The following is a 9842-nucleotide window of genomic DNA, read 5'->3' on the forward strand; positions in this document are numbered from 1 at the left end:
TGTTGCTCATGGCCAGGTTTATAAGGCAAAATGAGAAGTGTATTTTCATGCTTTTGTTGTTGCCACCAGCACCATGGGACCGCAGGCTCAGTACCTCAGATAAATCAGTTTCAAGTTTAACATATACTGGAGAGGCAGTAATCTTTATGATTTAGGTATTTTATGGCATCATTAGGTCAAAATCCAGTAACTACACTAACAATAGTTGAGTTGTCAGTGTTTCTAACATTTATTACAGTTTAATCCATTTATCTGTACAACTCACAGTCCATTGCAATCTAACTATTTATTCAGAACAGTTTAATTAAACCTTTCCAGATAAAACATAAAAGCAAAGCAAGCCCATATCAACACTCCTACACTATCATGCATTACAAAAGTGTTTGTGCTTGTATGCTGGCTTTCTCCAAACATGGGGGCTTTTCTTTATGATGAAAAAAGTGATTTTTGTTTTAATGAAAAGTTTTATCTGTGCAAAAGACATTGTAAGGTGTAAATATTTACTGTATTTTACAAAACAGAACAATTGAACACATCTTCTCCCACCCATAGAAATATTGTTCTTGGGATTCTGCATTTCCTAACAGATAATATTCTGCATACAAACTATACATTGTTATGCCTCAGTTTTACTTTGCCTGAATTACCAAGACTGACCAAGCCGCCAAAATTATTTAAAGGGGACGTATTATGAAAAATCCACTTTTTTAGCTCTTAAACACATTTTTTGTGTATTGGGAGTCTCTGAAAGTCTAGAAAATTTTAATTTAGTCACTCCAGTTCCTGCGATGATATATTTAGAAGCTCATTGGGTCATATTTGGTCAGTCTGTTCAGATTTTTCCATTTTCTATTACGTTTCTTTTTCTATTACGTCACAGTATTTTCTGTGGAACTTCTAAAGATGGTCATAGACTTCCGGCTATCCAATCCAGCGAATCCACCATTTTTTTTCTCAGTATTCTTGTAGTTCAAGTTGAAGGATACCAAAGTAGCAAGCGGAAAAATCTAAATGTTCTGTTGTCGGGTGTATTAACCCACACCAGTCATTACACCGTCCCCCAAGATCAGAACCTCTTCAGAGGGCCTGGCTAAATTTTATTTTTCATAGAAACATCCCGGAAGGTCCTCTTCGTTTGCGCGAAGCACTTCAGGGTGTTTCAGCAAACTCGGCCAGTATGAAGGAGGATTAGCCTAAAGACTCCGTCTGTCTGAGGGGTCAGTTTCTTCTGTCCATGGAACCAAAGGACAAAGCAAAGAGGTAAGCTGCAGATAACGGTAAAATGACAGCACTACTGTGAATTCATTAACTTTTCTCTGCTATAGCTTAAGAATTTATATTTTTCATGTAGCCTACTAGGGCAGGGGTGTTCAAAGTCAGTCCTCGCGAGGTCCTGACGATTCCCTGCTTTAACACACCTGACTTAGGCTACGTTCACACTGCAGCTTGAAGTGACCCAAATCCGATTTTTTTTCCCGTATGCGACCTGTATCCAAACTTTTCATGACAGTCTGAACGACACAGATCCGATTTTTCAAATGTGACCCAGGCCCCTTTATATGTGGTCCTAAATCCGATATGTATCTGATATTTTCCTATCTGACCTGTGTCTGTACGGCCAGGTTGCATTCATCCGACCTGTACGACATTGATACTTGACAAACGTCACTATTCTGGGTCCTGCTACGCGGAAGCGGGAAGAAAAACAACAACCATTGCGAACATGGCTGTTGTTTTTTTGTATATATGCTTCTTGTATTTCAGACATTTGTTGATATTTATCGAGGGCAAGTAAAATAATGGAATCTTGCATGGCGTGTATGGAGCCATACGGGCGGGGTGTGAAGTGTCTCATTTGCATTTAATGAGACCGCAGCAAATTGAGACAGTCAAAAAGAAGGCTTAAAAAATTAGTAAAATGAACACTTGAGGAGCTGCAATAACAACAAATTCAAACCAAAGCATTGCAGGTCCACTTTATACAGATCATATCTGAATGATTTAAATAGGAAAAGGAGGGATTTAAAAGCATGAAGATATGAAATATTTTAGAAATTCTGTTGTAAATATGTTTATATTTATTAAACTTGAATTAAAAATGCAGTATCTTCTTTTCGTAAATATTTATACATTGCAGATATAGTGAAGCTTTAAAATTTTTGGGGCACTAATTTGAAATCGCTCCTTTTACAAATATATAACCAGAAATATTTAGGACTGGAAATTAAGCTCTAACGGCCCTGAGATACACAGATTTTCTTCGTGCCTGTGTGTGTCTGTGTGTGTATGTGTGTGTGTTGGGGGAGCAGGGCCATCCCCAGGGCGTTCACGATGTAACAATCTGTCTTACTGTTTTTATGAACCAGATAATGCTCAGAGCCAAATGTAAACACAGTTCAACTTCTTTTTAGCAGGCAGACCCACATAGCACAACTGACCTCAGGTCTTCACCGGTTCAAATCACCTTCAAATCCTTCCCCAGAATTAAGGCTGAAGTCAGTTTATATTTACACTCTGATCCAAGACTTTCGGTTTTGTTCAAGATTAAGGCAAATTAATGAAATTATTGTGGCATTTTGGCTTTTATCAGACTGTAATTTCTTCTGAAGTTAATTTTTTGTGCAAGAAGAAATACCGTTTTTGTTTTTATTTGACAAATGAGTCAAAGTTTTCATGCCCTTCAGCTGTCAAGCTCATGGGAGCATGTAATTACTAAATACTCCACCTCAGTACTAAAAACTGCCCTTTCTGATGGTTTAAACGGTTTGCAAAATTGCACCAAGAAGCTGTATAAACATCTTCTGGAGGGGTTGCACAGGAAATGCAAACATGTTTGCACTTCACAAGTCTGAGTAAATACAGCAGCAATAAATAAAAAATATGCATGATAGGAAGTGCTGCTTGCTAACCATTGAGCTATTTTCAACTCACTGCTGAAAACAGTAAATCCAGAACCAAATATATCCAGCACTGATATCCACCTAAAACAATGTTCATTGCAGACAGGCACAAAGCCGCATCATTCTCAATGTGCGTAAAAATTTTGTCATTTCCACAGCTTAATATTTTGTGAATTTTGTGCATTTATAGGTGAAAATAGCTGAGGATTGATAAGTCCTTCATTTGCTGCTTGTGTGTTATATTTAGATGTGTTAGCAAATGAAGTGTTTCAGCTCATGTTTGGCCTTCTGTAACCCCTGAGAATAAATCTGAGGAGACTGCAGCACAAGGTGTACAGAGGACACGTGACAGTGTGTAAAACAAAACAAAAAAAAGATGCTGTAGACGTTCCCATCCCCCCTCTGCGCTCCTCCAACCCTGACTGAATTAAATGGGTCCTGTCGTTTTCCTCGCAGCTGCAGCTGAACTGTGACGCTGTTGACAGATGCACACAGGCTGCCCAACCAACGTGTTCACTGATGTGCATACACAGTGTGATAAAAATGTCTCATATTTAGCCCATTTTAAGCTGGTACATGGCAAAAAAAAATGTGATGTAAATGTAATCTCTTAACTGGAACTTGTCAGCAAATTTTCACCTCATTTTAGTTAACTTTGATGATTCTCTGCAAACTTTCACTAATTATGTCGCAAGAAAACAAATATGACCAGTCAGAAAAAAAGTTTATACTTGTTGGCACTCAAACCCTTAAACATCTTGACATATAGGTCAACTAATTAGATCCAGAAAAGATCCCAAATTCTCTTCACTGCTTTTTATTCCCCTATGTGAGATAAAGGTCATGTAGGGCCTGTTTGTGTTTATTTACGAAGCAACTCCAGGACCATAAACACTGAACCCTAAGGCTCAGAGAAAATGACGAGGGCTCCATGTACCTCTTTGTTTTTCATCCAAACCTCTTTCATGTTCACTCAAGTTGATCTTTAATGTGGCTAGCACCAAATGAACGTGGTTATTCCGGCAAAGATTCAAAATTGTTTTAAGAACTGGATGCGGCATATCTATTTCAAGAACTGGGTTTAAGCTCTGTTAGTAGTAATGGTCTCATCAGCGTTTTGCTGTGCTCTGATAGCTTTAACAGATGACATAGTTTTGAACATCAGTGCATCTTCAACAGACAGAAGTGCACACACTGAAATGAATCAGAATCAGAATCAGAATCAGAAAAGCTTTATTGCCAAGTACGTTTTTGGACATACAAGGAATTTGTTTTGGTGTAGTCGGTGCAATACAATACAAATTAAACAGTATAAACATATCTACAATATAATATAAATATATGTGCACAGTTTTAAGTGAGTGAGAGTAAATGTAGAGCAGTATAGGATGCAAGAGCAATACAAGTTCAAGTTCATAACCAAGAAAAATTATAATACACAGCCATCAAAGTTAATTTTTGTCTTTCTAAGCATGAAGAGCAAGCTGTGAAACCACAGAATACAAGCTAGACAGAAGAAATATTCAGGTTTTCCTTGATTTTGTTGTCTTAGTACATGCTTTCCTGAAAGATTTCAAATAACTCACACATCAAATTAGTAATTGGCTAGTACTGAAATGCTCTATCAGAAAGACCTTTAATCATGTGGAAACCACTATAGGATTGTGCTTCTGGCAGAAAAAATAATTTGTGGGTTTGTTATGTTGTCACATAAACCCCAAGTTCTTTAAGCTGAAGCTAATTCTGTTGTCAGATGAGTTCACAATTATGCCTTATTTGGTAGAGGAAACAGATAACCGTCATTAGGCATTTAAGCTCTAAATATTATAGTGTTTGTAATGCTACAGGAATGTGTGGAAACTCAGATGCACACAGACAGAACCAGAACCAACAAACGGTTTAGCCTGACCAGGTCAATGGGAACCCTGACCAACATGTAGACTCAGTTGCAATAAACGTTTTGTTTGAATTGTCTACTTTGTTACGTTTGTCTTATTTGGGGTCCATTCCTGCACCCAGTGCCAAGTCCAAAGGGATTAACCCCCAAGACATCCATCCAACTCAACAGATTTGAAACCATCCTGTTCTGGACATACAGAACCCCTGAGCCGTTCTGAGACAGTAAACCCCTGCATGTGACCCACAGCAGCCACTCTCTTTTCCTGTTTTATCTTTGTGGATCAGGTGTTGGCAAGCTGACACATGAAAGGTGGCTTTGAAACTTTGAATTCCTAATTCTTTTTATTTTATTTCTCCTGGGATTTAATAGATGTTGCTATTTAAAATTAGATCACAAGGTCCTTACTATAAACCGGTGAGTGACCAGTAATCCTTGATAAAAAATCTCTTTGCTTGTTTAAATATTTGATACAGATTGTGAAATGGTGGAGAACAAATTCATCCTTCAGGCAGATTTTTGATACATTATGAGACTGATAAGATTGATATATTTATGTACATATGTAATATGCTTTAACATATCTACTCAACATGTGCCTCAGAACCTATATTCCTATATTAGATCCAGAAAAGATCCCAGACTTGTGAAGATAATATTGATGCTGATTATTACTGTCCAAATGATATGATGTGAGAGCCCTGCCTTACTTTTAAAATGACTGTTAAATGACTGGTAAATATTCTGAAATTTAGCAAGGTCCATTTGTTCACGCTTGACCATTTTTGGGGGTAGATATCTCCACAGATTGTTTATTAGTCTGTCACTAAGAGCTACAGTATGTGTCCTTCTGTCAAAACCAATTTCAGTCCAAATCTTCTTAGCTTTTCAAACATGCAAAATATCACAGTTAAACATCACTGTGAGGCTGGTTAAATGAGACATGAACACACAGACTATGGATGAGTTCAGGTCTCTGCCTGTGTGTGAGTGCAGTCAGATGGAATAAATGAATACATTAGATTAGCTACAGCCAGCATAGGTCCAATAACTCATCATTATAGGATAAAGACATGATAGGTGCAGACAGATTGACAGCAACCCCTGCAGCTCAAAACAGCCTCTGTCAACTTTCAAGTAACCCAGAATAAGCTGCAAGCTTACCTGAAGCACCTCTACACTTAACCCCTCCACGCACATTTATACACACAGACACACACACACACTTCTGCATCATCACAGCAGGGATCTCTAGAGTTATTAAATGCTCGGTGAGGGTGGTCTGATGCCAGCAGGTTGGCTCCATGAAAGCAGATTTGTTGTGCTTCACTGCAATGTGTCCAAGTGTTCCATTTGCATGCTGGGCTCTTATAGCAAAGCTGGATGTTGAGTGTTAGGTGAGAAGTACAAGGGGACAGTTGCTTCCAATAACAGCATATTCAGTGTTATGCAATGTCTTGCATTAGCATCGCATCCAGCTCTATTAGGCTAAGTCATATTATGCTTAACCGTTGCTGTAACAGATTATGTAAAAGCTGTTGTCTTGCTCATCTTAAAAAGTCTTTAGTCCTCTGATCTTCTGTATTTTTGTGAAATGTAAATTTTTATGTCCGAACGAATGAAAAAGCATTTCTATAAAACATTTCACCTTATTTAAAAAAATAAGTGAAGGAATTGTGTTTGCATAACGTTTTCTAACTAATATATTCACCTAGATGAGAGACTGCCATATTTTTATATTTTGTTTGTGTTTGTGTGCATTGCAAGTAGTGCAGGAAGTGAGAGACACCTGCCGCAGGCTCCCAGGACAAGGCAGCTCAACTAACAACACAAGCAGCAGCAACATATTTTCCAATGAGCAGAACGTTTAATACAACAAAACAGTGAAAATGACTCCATATCTTATTTTCCTGTGTACAACAAAGCAGGTATTATAATTCTAGTACTGCTAGCTGTTACAAGAAGTTAGAAAAGTTACTGTTACCGTACAAGTTATACCTCGCCACTCGCCCAATGACCGGTGGAAATAGGCACCATCAATCCACCAACAACCACACCCCACAATGCACAGGTACACACACGCACATATTATTTCTTTCTATCTTTACAGGAGCTTTGTGCTGAGTTCCATTCATTTTCCATTCATTTCTGTGGCCTAACCCTGACACTAAACCAAATCTAAACCTAACCATTACCTGTACATACTTAACCCTAAAGCTAACCTGACCTCAATTCACACCTTAGTCCTAAACCTAACCACTAACCCAAAAACAGCACTTCTTTTGGGACCCAGGCTTTAGGAATCATAAGGAGCAGTAGCTCCTCACAACATAGTAAATGTTGGAAAAATGGGCCTTACACTGTAACAAATGCTAGAACACACACACACACACCTTTGAGGATGTGGTCAAGAATCATACTAAAATGCCCTTTAAAATGTATCTGACTTCTGCACTCCAGTCCTAGTTTATCAGCCATAAGCAAGAAAACCAAAGATGAAAATTTGCATTTTTTTTGTCTCACCTTAAAAGTTTGCTTTAGAGGAAGCTTTAGTTGTATATGCAGAAACTGCTAAAAGCAAAACAGCATGTTGTTTTGGGGGGTTTTTTTTATCTACAACTACTTTCATCTACAACCTGGACATGCATGTGGAAAAAAAATTGAAAATGCCACACTGACTGTTAGCAATGTACGTTTAAGATTAGTTTATGCTCTTATGATGTTCAAGGCTGGAAGAGTCCCACTGATTTAAGGTCAGGAGAATTGAAAGAGTGTCTGATATCGAGCAAATAGCCTCAGCTACAGTAATTCTCTTGTACTATCTTCAGTTGAAGTGAGTTGAAGAAAAGCAAGGAGCTATTGGGCACAATAGCTAATATTTAAAATAGAGAAGAAAATAACTTGGAGGACAAACATTCTTTAACCAGTAATATCCGAAATGTAACCTGATATACTGCATACTGCATACACTTTTGCTGGTAATTTTTGCTCTTATTTCACAAAAAGTACAGCATAGCTAATAGGAAACTGCAAATATGGATGTGTCAGCAGTTGCAGCTCAAAATCAGATTATGAAACCCAGCCAGAACAACATTAAACTCGTTTTTCAGAACCAGTAAATTTCATCACAAACTATAGGACAGGAGACCAAAATTAAAAAGAAAAATCCAATGATCCAGCTGTAGAGTCAAATAGTCTACCTGATGTTCAGCTGGATCTGAATTTGGAAACATCTCAGGGAAGCCCACACAATTCCAGAGAAGGTATTCATTACAGCAACAAACTCACATGTCAGCAGAACAACTACAAAGAGAAAGCAGCAATGTCTGGTGGCTCTGATTTGATGCTCCGAGTTGTATTTCCCAGCTTGAAGAATCCATTTTATCCCAACCCCCATCCTTTTCTTCCTCTCATATAAACCCTAAACATGACTGTGGAAAGTGAATAACTCAAGGGTGGATGGACATCTGCTGCATGAGACACTGAGAGGGAATATTGAGTTTCATTTTCAGATGAGAACCCTCTTCCCCACAGAGGGTGTCCTTAATGTGTGTTCATTCACAGGAAAAATACCCTGCTCTGGAAAAATGAGGGTTTTAAACCCGTGTCAGAGAGCTCTGCAGCTGTGACTCTAGTTCAAGGTGGATAATAGCAAGTTAATGAGCACGAGGAGCTGCAGACCTGCAGGATGAAGCCTTTATACTCTCTGTCACTTCAATTTCCCAGTGTTATTCTAACGGTCATGTTCAGTTTGTTCCATTGCATGGTTATAGTGTATCTCTGTAGGTTGAATTTTAATGCAAGCATTTTCTAATCTTTATTTTAAAGCATATTCCATCCAGCCATTTCCACTATGAATATTATGTGCAGCACCAAAACACTCTGGTAATCCAAAACTCCCATAAAAAACAGGCCAGGCCATTAGTTTTCTATTCTGTCACAGCAGCTGGGAGCTGAAGGTTGGTTTAGAAAATAAGAACATTATAGAGTCAACCCTTAGAGCAAATTGAAAATAAAATATCACAATCCCCTTTCTAATGTGCAAACACATAGGCATTAAAGCATCAAAGCGTCTGCACACTTGCACAAATTATACTGCAGACATGTGGGAGACAGTGACCAGAATGGAGAATGAGGTAATGATGAAAAAGCTTCAAGGCAGGAACGCCTCCTCTAATGAGAGCTACTGACATTCTCTGATGATGAGACAGGAGACTGGTTGCCCTGAGATATTGTTCATTATTATGAATATTTAAAATTTAATAAGATTGCACAAAATTGGACAGAAAATTACAAGAGGAAAAAAACAGAATATCATACAAAAAAGGAAAATGATCTTAAGACAAAAGCAGGTGGTCAGTTTGCAAGAATTCAATTATGGAGCAATCAATGAGACAAACTAAAATGAGAGGACAGAGTGTATGGATTGCAGTGAATCAATTATGAAATTTTACTGCTTCTCAAACTCAATATATACAGTGGAGAGGGCGTGGCTTATTTTTTTCCTGTTGCCTTTTAATTATCGTGTGGTTCTGTAATTTTTGCAAACCTGGACCCTGCATTTTAGTTGTAAGGGTTTAGTAAAGATGTGAAAAGCACAAATGGACAACCATTATCTATAGCATTCTTTATCAAGACCATTTCTCTTTTTGAATCATAACAGAAAATACCAAATAATTCAGATCACAAGTTTGAATAACTTGGTAAAGCTCCCCATTCTTCTTGTCAAAACGTCTTCAGTCCAGTAAATGTTTGGGTTGTCTTGCATGAACTTTATATTTCAGATCTCCCAACAGGTGCTTTGCTATACTGAGATCAGGAGACAGACAGTCACTCCAGAACCGTCTCCTTTCTTGCTGTAACCAATTACCTAGCCAAGCATTTTGGATCACTGACACGATGAAACGTCCAAGTACATTTCATGACCAACTTTTAGGCTGACAGGTGCTAAATTTTCTCCAAAGTTTTAACTTGCTGCTTTCATCTTGCGTTCAATCTTGACAAATTTCCCATTACTTCAGTGTTACACCTCCATGTTTCAAAGT

This window comes from Girardinichthys multiradiatus, chromosome 20 (genome assembly GCF_021462225.1).
Source record: "Girardinichthys multiradiatus isolate DD_20200921_A chromosome 20, DD_fGirMul_XY1, whole genome shotgun sequence".
Taxonomy (NCBI): Eukaryota; Metazoa; Chordata; class Actinopteri; order Cyprinodontiformes; family Goodeidae; genus Girardinichthys; species Girardinichthys multiradiatus.